Consider the following 21,486-nt stretch of genomic DNA (forward strand, 5'->3'; position numbering starts at 1 on the left):
CAATGCACCTAACCTGCATGTCTTTGGACTGTGGGAGGAAACTGGAGCACAAGAGGAAACCCACGCAGACACGGGGAGAACATGCAGACTGCACGCAGGAAGGACCCTGGTAGTGAACCTGGGTCTCCTAACTGCGAGGCAGCAGCTCTACCACTGGGCCACCATGCCACCCCAAAACAAAACACCTTTCCTTTAGTGGATGCAGTGTAATGGTAATCAACAAATGGTATTGTAATCTGTTTGCGGATGAAATTGTGAACTGTAGCAAGAGTAGGGAGTAGTTCGAGGAAACCCTGGAGAGGTCGAGATATGCTCTAGAGAGGAGAGGAATGAAAGTGAGTAGGAACAAGACAGAATACATGTGTGTGAATGAGAGGAAGATCAGTGGAATGGTGAGGATGCAGGGAGTAGAGTAGGTGAAGATGGATGAGTTTAAATACCTGGGATCAACAGTACAGAGTAACAGGGATTGTGAAAAGGAGAGTGCAGGGAGGGTGGAGTGGGTGGAGAAGAGTGTCAGGGGTGATTTGTGACAGATGAGTACAAGCAAGAGTGAAAGGGAAGGTCTACAAGATGATAGTGTGACCAGCCATGTTAAATGGAATAGAGACTGTGGCACTGACCAAAAAACAGAAGAGCTGGTGGTGGCAGAGTTAAAGATGTTAAAGTTATTTCATTGGGTGTGATAAGGATAGACAGGATTAAAATTAGTATATTAGAGGGTCAGCTCAGACTGGACAGTTGGAAGTCAGAGAGGCAAGATTGTGTTGGTTTGGCAAGTGCAGAGGGGAGATGCTGGGTATATTGGGAGAAGGATGTTAAGGATAGAGGTTTCAGGTAACAGGAAAAGAGGAAAGCCTGGTGAGAGAGGACATGAAGGTGTTAGGTGTAAGAGGGCTAGATGCAGAGAACAGGAACGAATGGAAAAAGATGATTCGCTGTGGCAACTACTAACGGGAGCAGCCAAAAGAAGAAGAAGTGTAATGGTAATCTAAAGGAATTGCTGCCTGATAAACCTTTATATGCTGTTCACATTTTCAATTGCACAATATCAGGGGGACTAGTCTGCCATTACCTGATATGCATCACTGTAAGAATATGATTCAAGGCTTCTTAATAACACAAGACAGTTTGAAATTCCAGGCATTTTATGTTTTTGAAACATGATCCTTCATACAACATACTAAAATTATTTTTTCAGTAGCATCTTTGCAAAAATGTTGCTTGCTGACAAGACCTTATGCAGAAAATGTGTATAATTTTCTGTTTATATAGAAAATTATTTTAAATAATTGATTTTGGCCATATTTATTTAGAGTTACAGTTGTTCTAGTAGTATAGTACTAGAAACCTTCTTTTTTACTTTTGCTTTGGGAGCCATTTGAATGGAGGAGGGCAACAAACTAAGGCAATAATATGAGGGCCAGTGGTTTGTTCTGCCCTGTGTTGTGCTGCATCACAAAAAATAAATAAATAAAAAATTTGTCTTTCTGAAATCTGGTGGGACAAGCAGGAGTACCACACACTGTGGTACAGGAATGCAATGATGTTCAAACTGAAACATGAATGATGCAAATATTTTTCTTAACCTCATGAAGACAAAGCACTCTCACTGCTTGTGAGGATGTGACAACACATTTTGCACTGTAATATCAGTGCAAAATAAAGTAGACATTCAAGTTAATCCAATATAGGAGCCTTGATGGATGCTAGAAAGGAACCAGCCCTGAATGTCACATTAGTTGCTTACAGGACACTCTCAGGTACAAATCCATACTCATTCATACCAGTAACAGCACCAAATAGAGGTACCTGCACATCATTAGGAAATGTTTGGAAAACCAGAATAATCTGTGAATATTGCACATAGAATTTAGGAGAACACTGACACTCTACAAGACAGAGTCCAGGCTTTGATTTTACCCCAGGACTATGTGAGGCAGCAGCACCTTTCATTGTGCCATACTGTCAGTCCAAATGTATTCATATTGCGAGCTGGAGGGCTGATCGCACCCAAAATAGAGACAAATGCCCCTGGGAAAACCACAAAGCCTGAAACACAGACTACCCTCACATTGCTCCTTATCCTTGCACTATAGCGCGTAATACAACCCTTGCACGGTACTCCGCTGACTTAAAAGCCGTGTGCAGCACCTGTCAGATTTGGAATTGATTGTTTGCTTTTATCTCTCTCTCTGCTCCTAGCAGAACTGTCATCTCTGACTTGTCATGGAGCATGTTTAAGCTCATGTGTTTGCAGTGTTTGAATAAAAATCCTTCTTGTTTCTACAACTTCCTGTGTCTCTGTGCTAATCTGTGACCCAAGTGTGACAAGTGGTACCAGAAGTGGTTGCACAGATGGACGCCGCCGAAGACTTATTTCAAATTCAAGATTTGATACATAAAGTGCACTGCTGGTTTGAAGGAGACGTGATGGAAACAGTTGTCGTGAATATATTACTGGCTGGCATACCTGCAGTTCTTCGAGATAAATTTCTACGTCATGATATTAAATCATTGATTATGTCCAGACGATTAGAGGGTTCACAGTCCGATTGGAGAAAGAGCGGTGGATTTCGTGCTGCTTCGCAACCTGTGAACGAACGTCCAGGACATTCTCGTCGCTTTGATTGACAAGCTGCAGGACCTGAAAATCGAATGGGGTCAGGTAGGACCCCGGGAAATCCAGTCCTAGATGAGACGCCTGTTTCTGGGGAGACAGCGGCAACAGCGGGCCGAGGAAACCGTGGACACTACAGTGCACGTCGACGTGGGCGTCGCATAGGAGGATATTTCGGAAGCAGAGCCGACCGTAGATGTTTCCGGTGTGATCAACTCGGCCATTTGGCAAGAGAATGTCGCTTGTCTCCAGCTCATTCAATGGAGATTGGACTGGCCGAGGTTTGTTGCTCAACTATTACATATCCTTCAGATGGAAAAGATGGCTTGTTGATCCCGGTGAAATTGGGGGGCAGAGAAATCTCAGCATTGTTAGACTCGGTAAGTGACCTTTGTATTGTGAGACGAGACTGTCTTAATGAACAATGCCTTAGAGACTGTGAGACTGTAAAAATACGCTGTGTACATGGTGATGTTAAAGATTATCAGACTTTACTTCTTCCTTTAACTTATAGGGGTCGCCACTTTAAGGTTTGGTCTGCCATTTCAGACTCGTGTCCTTGGCCATTACTCATAGGACGGAGAAATGCCCTTTTTCCGAAACTGATTAATAAATGTAAGGGACCAGTAGTCCAGTCCACTAATGAACTTAGTGTGGGGGGAGAAGAAGAAGAAAACCAAGACGAAGAACTGGCAAGGCCCGGGGAAAATCTAGAGCCCAACTTAGATATTGAACCCGATCTCTCCAGCGAGACGGAGGAGGTCACCCCCGACAATCTTCCAGAATGGGCTGGTCCTTCTACATCTTCCCAGATTGCAAACGCCCGAACACAAACCGAGTGTTAACGAACAATCAGATTTTGTGCGTTTGCAGCATACTGATAGCTCATTAGAATATGCATTTAAACAGGCTCGCCCTGCTAATGACTCTTATTACCAAGAGCGTAATTCCGAGGGTGTGAAAACCCCACACTTTATAGAAAAGGACGGTTGCCTTTTCAGAGTGATCTCAGATCATTTGGAGGGGGAATTTATTGAACAACTGGTGGTACCTGAAGCACATAGGGAAACTGTTTTGCATCTGGCACATTCACACATCTTGGGGCACCTTGGTGCCGACAAAACTAGAGACCGGTTATCAAAACGATTTTATTGGCTTAATATGGGAAAAGATGTTGAACGGTTTTGTACTTCATGTCCAGACTGCCAGATCGTCTCTGCTTATAAGCCTCCTCGGCTCCCCTTTGTCCTATGCCCATATTGGAAGTTCCCTTTCAGCGTGTGGGATTAGATATTGTGGGACCTTTACCTAAGACTAAGGATGGGTACCAATATTTGCTGGTGTTGGTTGATTATGCGACACGATATCCAGAAATGATTGCGCTGAAAAAGGCCAACTCTTCGACTGTAGCCAAAGCACTATGTGATACTTTTACTCGTATTGGTATCCCTAGAGAAATCTTAACTGATCAAGGCACACCTTTCACTTCTCGCGTGATGAAACAATTGTGTGACAGCTTTGCTATTAAGAAACTGAGTACTACTGTTTACCATCCTCAAACGAATGGTTTAACCGGCGATTTAACAAAACATTGAAACAGATGATCAGGCGAGTTGCTCATAATGATCCCACAACATGGAACACTGTCCTACCATTTATTTTGTACACGGTGCGAGAATCACCACAGGCGTCCACTGGCTTGAGTCCCTTCGAAGTTGTTATTTGGCAGGCGGCCACGAGGCATCCTGGATGTGGTACGCGTGAGGAATGGATAGGAAACGAGAGAGCAGCTAAGGTCCAAGCTTTGCAGATCGACTAATTTCGTTGCAAGACAGAATTTCTATGCTTTCCTCTATTGCTGTGGAACACCAACAACGAGAACAGGAAACTCAGAAGCGTCTTTACGATAGGCGCAGTAAGCTCCGTGAGTTCAAACCTGGCGATCGTGTTTTGGTACTGGTTCCCTCGGATCCACACAAATTCTTAGCTAAATGGCAGGGCCCGCCATTATTGAGGAGCGTATGAGTCCGTAAATTACAAGGTTAGAATACCAGGCGCGCAAACCATTCCAGATTTTACACATTAACCTCTTGAAGGAATGGCACGACCGACAAAAGGGGTTAACACTTCCTTGGCTGCTGTTTCTCAGACCGATGTTACCATTGGTAACGATCTTACTGACATGCAAAAGACAGAACTGTTATCTTTGATAGAACGGAACACTGATGTCTTTTCAGATTTACCAGGCAAGACTAACATTACAAAACATAAAATTACCACTGAACCTGATGTTCGCGTACAGATGCGGCCGTTTCCGGATACAGGAAGCGTGGCAAAATATTGTGCACGAAGAGGTAAAAAAAAATGCTGACACTGGGTGTAATTCGTGAAAGTAGAAGTGACTGGTGCAGCCCAGTCGTATTAGTCCCAAAGCAAGACGGTTCGGTTTGGTTCTGTAACGATTTCAGACGCTTGAATAAGGTCTCTAAATTCGATGCTTATCCCATGCCCCGTGTCAATGAACTGTTGGTAAAACTGGGTCAGGCGAGCTATATCTCCACGCTAGATCTATTGGCAGGTGCCTTTAGAGGCTAGCAGTTGTGAGAAAACGGCATTTGCGACTCCTGACGGACTCTATGAATTTACAAGACTCCCGTTTGGTCTTCACGGGCACCTCTAACTTTTCAGCATGATGGATCAGATCCTGCGTCCTCACTCTGAATATGCTGGGGCATATCTTGACGATGTCATGATTTTCATCAATGATTGGCGAACACACTTAGAGCGGCTTCAAGCCGTTCTAGGAAGCTTGAAACAGGCTGGCCTTACTGCTAACCCAAAAAAATGTAAACTGGGCATGTCGAGACACATTACTTAGGCTATTCTATGGGCAAGGGTTTACTTAGGCCACACTTAAGGAAAATAGAAGAAATGCTTGCTTATCTGAGACCTGGGACACAGAAGCAGGTGCGCACTTTTCTGGGGCTTCCTGGTTACTACAGAAGATTCATCCCAAATTTTGCACATAGAGCTGCTCCCCTTACAGAACTTACTAGAGGCAAGAAAAACTGACCTATCTTGTGGACAGAAAATTGCAAATGTTCTTTCAGCAATTTAAAAAAAGCATATTCTTCTTATCCGGTTCTAAGAAACCCGGATTTCACAAAAGATTTTATCTTGCAAACAGACGCAAGCCCGTTTGGTGTGGGCGCAGTGTTTTTGATGGAGAAGAACATCCAATTACATATTTAAGTAGGTAATTATTACCTAGGGAGTGTAATTATTCTACAATTGAGAAAGAATGCTTGGCAATCAGGTGGACTGTGGAAGCACTTCGATATTACTTGTGGGGACGAAACTTCACTTTGGTAACTGATCATGCTCCACTCCAGTGTTTGTACCGACAGAAAGATACAAACTCTCGTCTAATGAGATGGTTTCTGGGTTTACAACCTTATAGTTTCACAGTAAAGCACCGACCAGGTTCTGAACACGTCAACGCAGACGTATTATCACGACTACATGAACATGAACTTGGTACAGAGAGTCGCTTGATTCACACAAATGTAAATAAAGCTGACGGGGAGGGTGTGAGCTGGAGGGCTGATTGCACCCCAAATAGAGACAAACGCCCCTGGGAAAACCACAAAGCCTGAAACACAGACTACCCTCACATTGCTCCTTATCCTTGCACTATAACGCGTAATACAACCCTTGCACGGTACTCCGCTGACTTAAAAGCCGTGTGCAGCACCTGTCAGATTTGGAATTGATTGTTTGCTTTTATCTCTGTCTATGCTCCTAGCGGAACTGTCATCTCTGACATGTCATGGAGCACGTTTAAGCTCATGTGTTTGCAGTGTTTGAATAAAAATCCTTCTTGTTTCTACGACCTCCTGTGTCTCTGTACAAATCTGTGACCCAAGCGTGACAATATCAACCAATTTAGATTTATCAGATTTTAGATACAGTATATGTACAAAAAGCTGGTGGTGTCAGGACAACCCGATAGTGTCAAGCTTCTATTGTTCCTAGAACAACCTTGGTGCTGTTATTCTAAGACAGTGAAATTTAGAACGTATCTAGAATGTTAGACCTACTTTTTTGTATAGTATCTCCTATCAATTGAGTACATCCATCCCTAAAACAGAAAAATGATACTTGGACATCATATATATATATGTGTGTGTACAGTATATAAACTGCTCAAAAAAATTAAAGGAATACATTTTAATCAGAGTATAGCATCAAGTCAATGAAACTTATGGGATATTGATCTGGTCAGTTAATTAGCATAAAGGGGTTATTAATCAGTTTCAGCTGCTTTGGTGTTAATTAAATTAACAAAAGGTGCACTGAGCCTGGAACAGGGGAGAGTCCCGAGGCTTTGGAAAACATCTTGCATCTCCCCAGTCCCAAAGGTATCACGTCCTAGTGAGCTGAATGACTTCCGGCCTGTCGCTCTGACACCACATGTGATGAAGACCATGGAGCGGCTGCTGCTTCACCACCTGAGGCCACAGGTCCGCCACAGCCTCGACCCTCTGCAGTTCGCATACCTGGAGAAGGTGGGAGCACAGGATGCCATCATCTATATGCTACACCGATCCCTCTCCCACTTGGACAGTGGTGTTGTAAGAATTATGTTTCTGGACTTCTCTAGCGCCTTCAACACCATCCAACCTGTGCTCCTTAGGGACAAGCTGACAGAGATGGGAGTAGATTCATACCTGGTGGCATGGATCGTGGACTATCTTACAGACAGACCTCAGTATGTGCATCTCTGGAACTGCAGGTCTGACATTGTGGTCAGCAACACAGGAGCACCGCAGGTGACTGTACTTTCTCTGGTCCTGTTCAGCCTATATACATCGGACTTCCAGTACAACTTGGAGTCCTGCCACGTGCAAAAGTTCACTGATGACACTGCTATCGTGGGCTGCATCAGGAGTGGGCAGGAGGAGGAGTATAGGAATCTAATCAAGGACTTTGTTAAATGGTGCGACTCAAACCACCTACAACTGAACACCAGCAAAACCAAGGAGTTGGTGGTGGATTTTAGAAGGACCAGGCCCCTCATGGACCCTGTGATCATCAGAGGTGACAGAGAGTACAGACCTATAAATGCCTGGGAGTGCAGCTGGATGATAAATTGGACTGGACTACCAATACTGATGGTCTGTGTAAGAAAGGACAGAGCCGACTATACTTCCTGAGAAGGCTGGCGTCTTTCAACATCTGCAATAAGATGCTGCACATGTTCTATCAGACGGTTGTGGCCTGCGCCCTCTTCTACGCAGTGGTGTGCTGGGGAGGCAGCAATCAGGCCTGTATGGTAGAGTGGCCAGATGCAAGCCACTCCTTAGTAAAAGGCACATGGCAGCCCACCTTGAGTTTGCCAAAAGGCACCTGAAGGACTCTCAGACCATGAGAAACAAAATTCTCTGGTCTGATGAGACAAAGATTGAACTCTTTGCTGTGAATGCCAGGCGTCACATTTGGAGGAAACCAGGCACCGCTCATCACCAGGCCAATACCATTCCTACAGTGAAGCATGGTGGTGGCAGCATCATGCTGTGGGGATGTTTTTCAGCAGCAGGAAATGGGAGACTAGTCAGGATAAAGGGAAAGATGACTGCAGCAATGTACAGAGACATCCTGGATGAAAACTTGCTCCAGAGCACTCTTGACCTCAGACTGGGGCGACGGTTCATCTTTCAGCAGGACAACAACCCTAAGCACACAGCCAAGATATCAAAGGAGTGGCTTCAGGACAACTCTGTGAATGTCCTTGAGTGGCCCAGCCAGAGCCCAGACTTGAATCCAATTGAACATCTCTGGAGAAATCTTAAAATGGCTGTGCACCGACGCTTCCCATCCAACCTGATGGAGCTTAAGAGGTGCTGCAAAAAGGAATGGGCAAAACTGGTCAAGGATAGGTGTGCCAAGCTTGTGGCATCATATTCAAAAAGACGAGGCTGTAATTGCTGCCAAAGGTGCATCGACAAAGTATTGAGCAAAGGCTGTGAATACTTATGTGCATGTGATTTCTCTGGTTTTTTTTTTGTTTATAATAAATTTGCAAAAACCTCAAGTAAACTTTTTTCACATTGTCATTATGGGGTGTTGTGTGTAGAATTCTGAGGAAAAAAATGAATTTAATCCATTTTGGAATAAGGCTGTAACATAACAAAATGTGGAAAAAGTGATGCGTTGTAAATACTTTCCAGATGCACTGTATATATATATACAGTGGAACCTTGGTTCATGACTCAAAACTCTGGTTGTAAACCGATTTGGTCGTGAACCGAAGTAATTTCCCCCATAGGATTGTATGTAAATACAATTAATCCGTTCCAGACCGCACAAACTATATGTAAATATATTTTTTAAAGATTTTTAAGCACAAATATAGTTAATTATACCATAGAATGCACAATGTAATAGTAAACTAAATGTAAAAACACTGAATAACACTGAGAAAACCTTGAACAACAGAGAAAACTAACACTGCAAGTGTTTGCACTGTAGCGCTACGAACTGCTCGCTAAAAACATCTTTTTTTAATGAGTTTTAAGCACAGGGAAAAAATTAACATTTGAAAAATCCATAATTTAATAAACCACCAAGAAAAGTAACATTGCAACAATGCACGCTACGAATCGATCACTGTAAACAGAAGTGAAGTGGAGGTTAAAATCCAATATAAAAAAGTCTTAATTAAATACGAGGTTAAAACAATGCTCGGATCTGTCTCTTTAAAAACAAACCTTATGAATCCAGCCGTCTCTCTCGCGCTCGTGTGTGTGTGTGTGTCTCTCTCTTTCTCTCTCTCTCTCACGCGCACACATGTCTGTGTGTGTGCGTCTCTCGTGTGTGTGTGTGTGTCTCTCTCTCTCTCTCGTGCTGCACAGGGAATGCACAGGGAGAGACTGAACACGTACGGAAATCATGGGTGTGCACAAACCGAAAGGAAAACTGGCTTGTTCGTATACCGAGTCTGTGGTTGTGAACAGATGCAAAAGTTTGGTGGAATTTTTGGTCGTAAACCGATTTATACGTGTTCCGAGACGTTCGTGAACCAAGGTTCCACTGTGTATATATATATACTAGCAAAATACCCGCGCTTCGCAGCGGAGAAGTAGTGTGTTAAAGAAGCAATGAAAAGAAAAGGAAACATTTTGAAAATAACGTAACCTGATTGTCAATGTAATTGTTTAGTCACTGTTGTGAGTGATGAGTGTTGTTGTCATATATATATATATATATATATATATATATATATATTTATATTTACACACACACATAAACATATATATATATACATATCTATACATATACACATATATACATACATATATATATCTACATATATACACACACATACATACATACACACACATATATACACACAAATACATATATATATATACATACATACACACACATATATAAACATATATATATACATATACATACATATCTACATATATACACACACAGCTATTTCGTATCAGTGCAATACGCTGTTTGTTAAAACGTTGACTCCGCTCTTACGTGCAATAACAAATCAAATCATTCAGTTGTCTTTGCTCATATGTCATTTTAGAGCTGGACGCCTGGTATCTTTTTGGCCACAAGTTCGCTTCTGTTTGGTGTGAGGTTCTGTGTTGTGGAGATTCTCAGGATGGATTGCAGGTGCTCATCAGTGAGGCGACTCCTGTGTGCTGTTTTGTTAGTCTTTATCACTGAGAAGAGCTTCTCACACAGATATGTGCTACCAAACATGCACAAGGTTCGAGCCGCATGTAGACAGACTTTTTTTGTTCTTCAAAGTCACCAAAGCGCCGTGCAAACTCAGTGCACAATAACTCTAGCTTTGCAATAACTTGCAGCATCATAAGGTAGACTTGATTAACGCGTAAGTGTTGGCAAGGCAGCTGAAGCGCTGCATTATGGGATCTGTAGTTTATTGTGTTACCAGCGCTTCATATACCCGGCCATTAATAACAATAATACAGTATATAAAATGATCTCGGGCGGATATAATCACACGCCGGGCGGATGTGGCCCGCCCCTTGAGTTTGACACATATGGACTAAATAGAACTTGAAAAGATATATTTTTTCAAATGTGATCGCAATTCAGATAGAGTTGACGCGACTACAGCCTGCATGCCTCAATGAGTCATCCTCCCTCGCTCTTACTTTTTACCGCTCATCTAATGAATACACTGAGTATCATCATTGATGGCTAATAAAGTATCCATTATTCAAGTATGTAGATCGGTATATATATATACATATATATATACCCGCATCGCAGCGAGAAGTAGTGTGTTAAAAAAGGTAGAAAAAGAAAAGGGAACATTTTAAAAATAACGTAACATGACTGTCAATATACAGTATTTGTTTTGTGAGTGTTACTGAGTGTTGCTGTCATCAAGGATTTGATTATCATTATTTCTTTCAATCAGGTTCGTATTTGTAGGATGTGTTGTGTTCAAGTTACATTCCGTGTTTGTCAATCGTTGTAAAGATGACAGGTTTCATTCATCGATTCGTTTCTTACTGCATCAATAAACAGCTCGTCTTCTTCTTTATCTGAGACCTGACACACTGCATGCACGGGTTTTTACACTGTCTTCCTTTAGCGGGACATTGACTTTTCCACCGTGTGCTTTGTTTCCGCAGTAGCTGGATTTATGAATATGCTTATCAGACGCTTCATATTTTTGCTGCCTTTTCAATTGTGTAATTCGGTTTTGTTCAGCTCTTTGGAACTGTTGCTTTTATCTGTGCACTGCGCCAGTTCACGTGAGCCACTCGGTGTACATGCATCGAAGGTTCCCAGCTGTGCTGGTGCCATCTCGCTATGTCCATGGCTGTATTTAATGTTACCTTAGTCCTGGCACTTAAAACTTTCTCTCGCAGTTTCGCTGAGTTTGTGTCAAACACCACCCTGACCATCTCATCTTCCTGTCCATAAGCACAGTCCTTCACCCGTGAATATTTACCCGTGGCAGTTTGCTATTGGATTGCCGCTGACGGACGGCCTTATATGGGTGGGCACTAAATTACAAACGCCAGCGGCAGCCTGTCTATGAACTTAATTTAAAGTGTAGGTTTACATCGTGCTTTGTTTCCAAGTAGCAGAACTCATGAATATGGTTGTATATGTCACTCGCCGCTTCTTATTGTTTCGCTGCCTTCTCAATTATATAATGCATGTTTTCTTAAGCGCTTTTTGAGGTCTTCCTGGTTTTCTATGTACTGCGTGATTACGTGGGAGGCGTGATGATGTCACACGAAACTCCGCCCCCACGGCGTTGAAGCTCATCTCCATTACGGTAAATAGAGAAAAACTGCTTCCAGTTATGACCATTACGCATAGAATTTCGATATAAAACCTGCCCAACTTTTGTAAGGAAGCTGTAAGGAATGAACCTGCCAAATTTCAGCCTTACACCCACACGGGAAGTTGGAGAATTAGTGATGAGTCAGTGAGTGAGTGAGTGAGTGAGTGAGGGCTTTGCCTTTTATTAGTATATATATATATATATATATATATACAGTATATATATATATTTTTTTTCCTTTGGGGTTCTGTCTTGATATATCCATTGTATATTCTACAGGGGCTAGATGACCATCCCAGCCAGATTAGGGTATGGTCCCTTACCCGGACGGGACCCTTCTAACAGGCAAATGGGCATCCCGGTTAGGAAGAAGAAAGGGATCAGACCCAGAAGGAAGGACAGGAAGAGATGGATGGACAGCCTACTGAAAAGGAAAGATACCACTGGTGGCTTTTTTCTCCCTCAGCACACTAGATGGCAGCAGCCCTGGATATTCGTACTCAGTGGTTAGCCAGCAGGGGATGCCGGGAAATGTAGTCCAGCAAGGCACCCCTGCTGGGGTCACTGGGTGCCGTAAGAGGGTGCTGCAGGAAGACAAGCTCGCTGTTATAATGGGCTTCCATGTGACCCGGGCAATTGCCTGGGCGCCGGAAGTACTCCTGGGTCTATAATAAAAGGGACTGCACTCCATTATCTAGGCAAGTCAGAGCTGGGAGGATGTAGGGCAACACTCAACTGGTGGAGGGTACTGCAATGATGAAAAGAATTGTGGAGAAGAATTGGATTGTGGACAGAGAGAAACCTGTGCTTTTGTGTTAATTTGTGGAGGTATTGTGTCCTGTGTTGAATAAACACACCTTTATTTGAACCCGGAACTCTGTGTGTGTTTGTGCTGGAGATTTGGGGTTTGCTGATGCCCAGGTTTCCTTCACATCATTCATTCTTTTGCAAATATATTTTTATTAGCCAAATAAATAAATAAACACAGCAGTCTTACTCATTGACAAGCTCTTCCTAATTGATATACACAATTCTATAGGTGAACTGATTTTTTTTCTAAGGAACAAAGGGTAAATCAAAAAAGTACCACATTGGAGTTTATTATTATGCAAGATGTTTAACTGCTGCTAAAAATGTAGTTTATTGAAAGCTGTATATTTTTACTTTAGCTAGAGCTACAAATTATATATGCTGATTGCAAAATGTAGATGTTCATGTAAAAATGTACTGTACAATTTATGAGTATGGCATTTAATCATCAGTTATATGAGAACGAACATGGAATGTCACCAATTACTCAGTAATGAATGTTGCTTTTGCACCACCCACTATTATCTAGCGGTTACCATGGTGTCCATAACATATGGCAAACATTTAAAAATCCATAATGCTAAGCACTGGGACCCTGAATAACTAAATACAGTATATTGCATGCCTCATTTATTTTCTAAACATTTGTGAGTTATGAAGATTAATTAAGGATGGGTCAAATGTTGGTGAACTCTTGAAAATTGTCTGCAAAACTATATAATCTTTTGCAAAAGAAAATGTGTATTTTCTCATTGGAAAAATTAACTTTTTCAGTTTTCTCCCCATTTTCAGAAGGGCAAACTCAAAAATATTTTTGACTTATTATAAAGTAGTTTGTTGGTCTATATATTATCCACTATGATCATTATCCACTGTGCATTAAAAAAGAATTCCAAGTTTGAAAATTGGCTGCACTTATTCACCTATCACAGTAAGCTAAAGCAATGGACCTATAGCCTCAAATCTTATATTAACTTTTTATAAAGAAGGCAGATTGATATCTTTCTTGTAGAAGAACACACAGGCATTTCTCTGAAGCCTATTATAATTGCATCCCTGAAATGCATCTCTGCTTTTCCACTAATCCATGTCTTTATTTAATCCATGCCAAATCACTATCAATCAACATGCTGCTGTTTACTTGCAGCCTGTTCAAACTTAAACACATCTGTAAAGATCAGAGCACTAAATATTTATTTTCTGCTACCAATTACATTTTTGTTTAGTTATTCCAACATTGAAAACAGTGTTTGGGTAGATACAGGGAGTGGACAAAATAATGCAAACCCCTAACAATGCATTAATATTAAGGAATCTATTAGGAGTTAGATGACTCTTTGCATTCACAACAGCTTCAGTTCTTCTTGGAATGTCAAACTATGGTTCTGAACTGTGTGCAGTGTGGTATTGTGTGTAGTGTGATAATTTTCAAGATGATGTTCTTTAAGGGAAGTGAAGAAAGAGGAAAAAATTCAGAAGCCCTAATTTCTAATTCAGAGTGTTCATAAGAAATTTAATGATTTGCATCATAAGATAGAAGTGCATAATAAACAAAAATAGTTGCATCAGATATCTGAAATTTTAAAATGAGTGCTTGTAATGTGCACTGGTTATGAAATCATTTGAAAAAAAAGAGAAAGCTCACAGAAAGATCTCAGGGTTTATTAGATCCCTTTTAGTTTGCCTATCACTCTAATACAGGTCTAGAGGACACCATTGTCACTTTGCTTTATCTGTGTCACAAACACGAGACAGAGTCATATAAACTTTTGGGGCAGCCACCCATATAATCTGGTTTCCTGGCTGCAAAGTAGCTTTTGATAGATACAGCACTGATGTGCACAAAACCGAGTCCAAAACAGAACTGAGGGATTAGGGAAAAGGTGGAGGCTTTTAAAGGGGAAGACAAGAAGTGAAGTCAAAGGGGTCGGGCTCTTGTAGGTCTTCTGCTATTGGTGCGAGCTCGGACGTGACATCACAGGGGCCGGAACCGGCAAGGTCTCCTTCCATTGGCTCAGTCCCAGAAGTGACGTCAAGAGGACCAGGTGGAATCTCCTGGGAATGGTCTGCAGGCAAGAAAGAAAAAGAGTCAGTGCCACATCCCGGTATGTCTCGGAACTGTCCTTACTCAAGCCCTTTAGCTGCCTCCCATGTGTACGTGTGTGAAATCTGTTATATAACCACTTGGAGATCCAATGAGGCTCCTGTTTGTAGACTTCTCATCAGCTTTAAATACCATCCAGCCCCACCTTCTTGCAGAGAAACTTATAGAAGATTTTAATTTGGACTTCTAATTGGTAGGGTGGCTGATTGATGTTTTAACAGACAGGACTCAAAGATTGAAAGGCAATCGTTGTCTGTCTGACATGTTGTCCTCATCCTCAGTGTCGCCTCAGTGCTGTGTTCTTTCACATCTTTTGTACATTCTCTGCAATAATGGTTGTTGTTGTACATTTGAAAACTGGTTCATTTTAAAATGTGCTGATGACTAATTAATTGCAAACCAACAGAAAGAGAATGAAATCAGTCACGATCAGCGGTAGATGATTTTGTTAACTGTTTTGATGAGTCTTTTGTACACTTAAACAACTGTATCTGGGGACAATCATAGACTCAAAACTGACTTTTAATGAAAATACAGGAGCCACCTGCAAAAAGGGACAGCAGAGCATCTTCTGTTTAAGGAAACGGGGTAATTTTTATTGAGAGTCTTACCATTATCTCAGTCTTTTATAGATCTTGTATTGAGTCCGTCTTTACTTATGTTCTGCTGGCTTGGTTTGGAAATGTTAATGACAGCAGCAAAAACAGAATAAATCAAATTGTAAAATGGAGAAAAAAATAATGTCTGTTTATTTAACAAGCAAGAGTTATACAAAGCAGAGTGTATTTTGTCAGACAGGACTCACCCGCTACATCTTCAATTTCAGTTCTTGTCATCAAGTCACTGGCTCAGGGTTCCTAGGATAAAAACTAACTCCTTCATTCCAACTGTTATTAATCTTTAATAAGTTCAACTGTAATTAACATCCACAGGTTTAAATCATGGGGTGAACAGCTATCACTTTTATCAATAATTAGGAAGCCTAAATGGGGCTTAATTTTAAAGTGTAATATGTTTGATCAAATGTTTCACCATAAGTGCTCACTTCTATATTATACTTATTTCTGCTAAGTTAACTTTATGTTTTTTGTGAGATATTTTTAATGTTATGTCATAGTCTCTCTGTAAAACCTACCATTATCATTCCTAAATGGTGACAGATATAGGTCTGGTCTGATGCGATTTTGCTTCCCAGAAGCATCATAGATAGGTAAACTAGTATTTATCAAGTAGTAAGCAAATTCTGTCATTCAGTCAAAAAACACACAAAGAATGAGAAAATGAAGCCCCAGCATTGGTTACTTTTAATTCTGAAAGCATAAACAGCAGAGTGAGTTATTTTTATTTTTATGACACTGGCATCACAATGATGTTTTGTTTTTTTTTTGCTCGTGCCAACATTATTGTTTATTGTCCCTGTATCTGCTGCAAGTAACATGACATATTGGGATTACCAACATTTATAAGATGGTGGGGCAGTGCATTTGGTGGATTTCTAAAAGCAATAATGTTAGTTAGGGGTAAAAAAAAGAAGATTCGGGAACTTTGCTGCATACTTTTTGGTTTGTCTTTTGGGTTTTGAAGACTGATTTTGTTTGTATGCTGTAGCTTGAACTTATCAGACTTTATAGAATCAGTGTGAGCAAAGCAAGTCCTTTGGGTTTGACTGTAAGGCTCCCAACTTAGGTCTTTCTTTTTTCAAAATGGCTATAGCACCTACTTATACCACTATAAAGCATTTATTATTCCTTTAATTTTTACAATTTCTAAGATTTATCGGTTAACATTATAAAATGCCATTAACAAGTGAAATAAATAGTAATTAGAACATATATGATACAAATTTGAAACTTTTTTTTTGCTTGCATTGTAAAACTAATTTAGCATTCACTTTTGTAAGTATTTGTTTGGGAAACATGTAGAATACTAAACCAATTTTAAAAAGACTTAGGAGCCATTAGAGAGAGTAGGACAGAGGTCAGTCTAATTTTTATGGAGGCAACTGGTGAAAAGAGTTAAGCAAGCCAAGCTAATTTTGTGTATTAACTGAAATACTACTTCAGTGTTTACTATGAACTTTGTGAAAGATATGGATCATAGCTATCTAACAGAAATCATTATCTTTTGTGCACTGTTATGCAATTCGAACATTTACTGAAATTGCATTCAGACTTTTTCTTAATTCTAGTAACACATATTAGGTCCCTGATAACTCACATTGCTGTAAGCAGTAATATACCAATAATAGTTTTGTTTTACAAGCAGGTTCGTATGGTAACCTTCCTTGACCACAGTTTATTAGTAGATGTATAAGGACCTGAGGCCTTCGTGAGTCAACAAATAGAGCACACAATTGACACAGGTCCTCTTTACCTTTGCCAAGTAGTACAATAGGTTATCTTGATCTTGTTTGCCCAGCAAAAGCAATTTTATTTTGTATGTCAGATGCCCCGTTACAATGATTGGTGCTTTTTCCTCTTCCTCAACAGACCACAGTTTCACTACTTTTATTATTTGCTTTTCTCTGAATCTATAACCTTTCGGTGGAAAGAGCAGCATCTCTAGGTAAAAGCAAGTGCGATACCAACGTGTTTACTATTTTCTGCATTATTGAAAATGAAATAAACCAGATTAATGTTTTAATATTTTGTACGGTTAAAAAATAATGCACTTAATTTATCTTCTTATAATAAATGACAGTATACCAGCAGCTCTGGAATCGGTGGCATAGTTCATGAGAAAACTAAGTAAAATCATTTATAATGGATGCAAGATACAATTTTTCTTTATTTCATTTCCTTTAAGTGTTTTGAAGTCTTCAGATTTTCTATATATAAAGCTTCTTCACTTTGACTCAAATAAATGTAAAATTAATGCACATACAAAAGTTCCAGGGGTAAAATGAACAAATAAAAAAAATCTACCTACTAGGTCTTTGTAGACCACACAAGTAACCAATCTCCACAAACAGGCTCCAAAGAAATATTTTGTTTGCTTAAGCCTTATACACTAAGGTATCAATGCCTTTAATGTACTCTTTGCTCTTCCCCCTTTACAGTAAACTGGGGTAGGGGATCTAGTTGGAGGTTCTGTGGCATCATATGACTGGTAGGGAATTTCCTACTGATGATACCATATGGTATGCTTGCATTACTTTCTCCCACATACATTTTAAATTATGTTTTATAAAAGACAGCAGACTTAAATCTACTAAGAGGTTCATAAGTCCTTTCAGGTAAAATCTACCATCATCCCCTCCCCCCAACCACTTCCTGATTTGTATACTGTTATAAATCTATCTATACTAATAAAAGGCAAAGCCCTCACTGATTCACTCATCACTAATTCTCCAACTTCCCGTGTAGGTAGAAGGCTTAAATTTGGCAGCCTTATTCCTTACAGCTTACTTACAAAAGTTAAGCAGGTTTCATTTTGAAATTCTGCGCGTAACGGTCATAACGGTCAACAACGTCCACCATGTTGAACTTTCTTATTTATGGCCACATCTTCACGAAATTTGGTAGGCGGTTTCCCTGCGCTAACCGAAACCAATGTACGTACTTATTTCGGTGGTATGATACCACTGTCGGCCGCCATATTGAACTTTCCAACGGTCTTTGTTACTTATGGGCCCATCTTCAAGAAATTTGGTACGCAGGTTCCCAACGCTAACTGAATCCTACTTACGTACATATATACTTCCATAGCTTGCAGCTCGGTCACGGTGTGAGGGGGCGTTGGGTCCCCCATCCCAACGCCTCCCACTTTGTTGGCTGCCTGCTTATATAAGGCCGTCCGTCGCTCCAGTCTCTACATTCCCTTCCTTGCTTCGCCACCGGATTCACATCTCTGATAACTGCAGCCTTTTTATTTAATCCACGGCTTCTCCGCTGTTTTATTGTTCGTTTATTACGATTATAGTTATTGTGTAGGTATTTTAGACTTACTTTACATTGTTCAGGTGCCCATTTCCTTTATCATTCCAACCGTACCCCCATTAACATGTCTGTCGAGGTGATCACCATCAATCAGAGAACTGTCACTTACCAAGTGGTTTCCATGCCCAGAGATGGCACCTGCCTTTTCCATTGTCTTTGTTACATATTGTACGGCCATATCAGGCTCACTCTTGATATTCGGAGGAACATTGTGTCTTTTGTATTGAATGACTGGGACAGGTTCAAGGTGTGGACTGATGACGGTACAGGAGATAATTATACTACACAGGAGCACTAGAAGAGTGAAATGTTTAAGCCCTTCACCTATTGTTCTGCATGTGAGTTGATGGCTGCTGCTGAATTGTTCGGTTGTTGCTTTCAGGTGTACTGAAATGGCCAGATATTTTACATCTTTCGACAACCGCCAATGCCTCTTAAACATCTTATGTCCACAGGTGACGATTTCAGTAGTGGACACCTTTATGTTTATGTTTGCACAGAGGCTGCTTGCCTAGAAGATACAGACGCTACTCTAAAAAATGCTGAAAGACTACCTTCACATTGCTCCCTTCTTTGCGGCTGCTTTATCGCGGTGCGCATATTTAAAAGCCCAACAGCATGTATTGATTTTTTGATTGTTTGCTTTTCTGTCACGCTCTCTCTGACATTCTCTGCTCCTGACGGCGCTCCTTTGAAGAGAAGATATGTTTGCATTCTTTTAATTGTGAGAAAGAACTGCCATCTCTGTCTTGTCATGGAGCACAGTTTAAACTTTTGACTAAAGGGTGTTACTGTATTTCATGTCTAGAGGGCTCTAATAATGTTAACAGTGTGGGAGAGTGTGGGGCTTAAAATATATAAAAATAACCATACAAACATATGGTTATAACTTCCCGGATTTTCACCTATCGCGGGGGTTTCTGGAACGCAACCCCCGCGATCGAGGAGGGATTACTGTATATAGCATTCAACATACATATACAACAATATACAAATATATATCTGCTATATAGTAAAACACTAAGGTGTGCGTGTCCTGTCCCTCAGTGCAATCTGAAGTCAGTTTGGTTTTGGTGACGTGATAGAAATAAGGAGTGCCAGTTTGAGAAACATGAAGAAGAGCAGAAACAACATAAGAGGCATGCTGAGGGAGTCGCCTTCAAAGATGGGAAATATAAAACCGGACATGAGGCAAGAAATTTGCTTCAAGAGTCTGAGATGCTGGCTTTATGGGAACATCAGTGAAGAAAGGTTCAGACATACCCAAAGGAAAGATGCTGAAAGTACACCTATGGCAATTGATAACAAACATTTAAAAATGATTCTATATTCTGTCTTTGACAGGTACTGTGGCTAGTGTATAAAATAGTGTATACTAATGTAATAGTGCACAGTCTTCTTGGGTATAATGGGACCAGCTTCACACACCTAGATTTGATCTTTTCTGCAAGCTCTGCCAGGTTGGATTGAGGCCATCAGTGGATGGCTATCTTCAGGTTTCTCCAGAGATGTTTAATTTAGTTCTGGACTCTGGATTATTAACAGAGCTGACCCTAACCCATTTCTGTGTTGTCTTTGCTTTGTGCTTAAAGTCATTGTCCTGTTGGAAGGTGAACTTTTAACCCAATCTAAAGTCTAGAGCAGTCTGGAGTAGGTTTTCATTAACTGTATCTCTGTACTTTGCTTCATTGAGTTTCCCCTCAAAACATACTAGTCTTTCAGTCCCTGCTGCTGAAAACAACCCCAAAGCATGATGCTTTCACCACCATGCTTCACTGTTGGAATGCTATTGCATTTTTATTACTCTTTAATTTAATATTGTTTTTTGTATCATCTATCCATCTATTGCGCAGGTGTTGAGCTATGTCTAGTTTCCCCCAGACATAACACTTAGAATTGTGGCCAAACAGTTTAATCTTGGTTTCATCAGACCAGAGTCTGTTTAAGAATTTTGGAAACGATTCTGTTCTTGGGAATCTTCAATGAGGAAGAAAGATTTATTTTTTTAGGCCTTGACATTATCCTGTCTCTAAACTGTCCGGGAAATTCCTTTGACATCATGGTTTGGTTTTTGCTCTGATGCACGTTGTCAACTGTGATACCTTATATAGGCAAGTGTTTGCCTTTCCCAATTATGTGCCATCAATTGATTGACCACAGGTGGACTTCAAACAAGATGTAGAAACATTTCAAAGATAATCAGTAGAATGGGATACACTTAGGGCAAGTTACAAGTGTCACAGCAAAGGATCTGAATATTTGTGACAATATGACATTTCAGTTTTTTATTTTTAATAAATTTGCAAAAATTCCTAAAATCCAGCTTTCGCTTTGTTATTCTGGGGTATTGAATGTTGTTTGATAATGGAAAAAATGTAAATTATTTTACCATAAGGCTACAACATAATAAAATGTGAAATAAGTGAAAGGATCTGAATACACAAACACATACACACACACCCCTCAACATACATGTATATATGTATATGTGTGTGTAATAGCCAAGCATAATAAAAAATAGCCAATCATAATGCAAAATTTTGTAAAATATATTGTGACATAAAAATGCTAAATATGAAATGGGTGTGGATGCGCAAATCAGATTTTTTCATGTTTATGCCTCTGTGTCAATATCAACTTGTGCCTAAAATGAACA

This window comes from Polypterus senegalus, chromosome 14 (genome assembly GCF_016835505.1).
Source record: "Polypterus senegalus isolate Bchr_013 chromosome 14, ASM1683550v1, whole genome shotgun sequence".
NCBI classification, from domain to species: Eukaryota; Metazoa; Chordata; class Cladistia; order Polypteriformes; family Polypteridae; genus Polypterus; species Polypterus senegalus.